Source organism: Zingiber officinale, chromosome 3B, assembly GCF_018446385.1.
Source record: "Zingiber officinale cultivar Zhangliang chromosome 3B, Zo_v1.1, whole genome shotgun sequence".
NCBI lineage: Eukaryota > Viridiplantae > Streptophyta > Magnoliopsida > Zingiberales > Zingiberaceae > Zingiber > Zingiber officinale.
This window is the reverse complement of record NC_055991.1, coordinates 103,310,798-103,312,492: the sequence shown is the minus strand read 5'-3', so window position 1 is coordinate 103,312,492 and position 1,695 is coordinate 103,310,798. Positions and strand designations below refer to the sequence as shown.

The 1,695-nt window shown below is 36.6% G+C and overlaps 1 non-coding gene across 1 annotated transcript; it reads right to left on the bottom strand.

Annotated features, from left to right (window-relative positions):
• Positions 1-1,322: 1,322 nt before the first annotated feature.
• Positions 1,323-1,428, bottom strand: LOC121968937. The gene has a single exon (XR_006108446.1). It is a non-coding gene; the product is annotated as a small nucleolar RNA R71 (small nucleolar RNA).
• Between the last annotated feature and the right edge of the window lie 267 nt (positions 1,429-1,695).

Genomic DNA, 1,695 nt, shown 5'->3' with positions numbered 1-1,695 from the left:
CTCTCACTCGATCATCCGAGGGATCCACGTGACAGGTGCAAGCCCGTGTAAGGACGTTTGAGAGATAATCTTGAAGAGGAAATAGGAATATTCAAGAGAGTAGGATGGATTTTGTGATTAGTTTCTTGTATCTTGATAGATTAATAAGTCATGGGCTTCTACGTTGATATCCGAGGAAGGCATAGTAATAGGTGCACTTCTGTGTAAGGACAACATAGGTTCATGTCTAATTAATCCTATTTAGATACATTTCTCAGTCCTTAGCCGGTTGTCTATTGCAAGAGAGAACCGACAACTTTCTACATGTTTGGCAATTGAGGGATAAGAATTGGTGAACCATTTACATTCGAGAAATCCTACAAAGAAACCGAAACTCCTAGAATCTCCTTTTATCATAACCCAAAACACTAAATTCTTGTTGTTGATCTTTAAGATTAGATTTGTTTACCTTTACTTTGCTTTTGAAACGGTTGGATAGTTGTTTAGCTAATTCGCATTGAGACATTTCTAGTGCTTATTCCAGTCCCTGTGGATACGATAATCTTTTATATTACTTGCGACATTTCCGTACACTTGCGGAGAGCGAACAAGTTTTTGGCGCTGTTGCTGGGGAGTGCGCTATAATATTAGGAATTATCAATTGAGTTAGACTAAACATAACATTTGTTTTTCTTTCATATTGCATAGTTGTAACTAATCATTAGATTTCTGTTTTTACTTTCTTGTATAACTTTCACTTCTTGTTAATTCTTTTTCTATAAATTCAATTCTGCATTTTTTATTCTTATATTTTTCTTTTTCTGTCGAATTGCTATCTGCTATCTTGTTCTTGTGTATGCGAAGATCTAACTTTGCAGGGGAATTCTTTCCTTTTGACCCTGAGATTGATAGAACTTTCCATAAAAGAAGAATTCTGCAAAGGCAAATTGAAGAACAGGAACATTTGAACATGGCAAATATACCACTTAAGGATTATGCAGCACCCTATGCAAGAGGTTTTCGATCTAGTATTTCAAGACCTTCAGTGGAAGCTAATAACTTTGAGATCAAACCCGCAATCATATCTATGGTGCAGCAGAACCAATTTGGTGGAGGACCTCATGAAGACCCTAATCAACACTTAGAGGTCTTTTATGAAATATGTGGTACCATGAAAATGAATGGAGTTCCTTCAGATGTAGTTAGATTATTGTTATTTGGGTTTTCTCTAAGAGATAGGGCAAAGCAATGGCTGAATTCTTTGGCCCCTAATAGCATCACCACTTGGGAGCAGTATGAGCAACAATTTCTTGATAAGTTCTATCCACCAAGAAAAATAGCTCATATGAGGAATTTAATTGCAAGCTTCAAGCAAACTGACTCAGAATCTCTTTTTGAAGCATGGGATAGATATAATAGCATGCTCAGACAATGCCCACATCATGGGTTGGAAAGATGGTTAGTGTTGCATACTTTTTATAATGGTATCAATTATCATACCAAAGTGTCCCTTGATTCAGCTGCTGGATGGGCACTTATGAATAAAAGCTTAGATGAAGCCGAAGAAATCATTGAAAGTGTAGCACAAAATCATCATCAATGGGCAAATGAAAGAAGTGGTGGCTATTCTTCTGTAAACCCAACAATTAAAGCATCAGGGAAGTTTGATGTAGATGCAGTCACTCTTTTATCTGCAAAATTGGACGCTCTTACAAA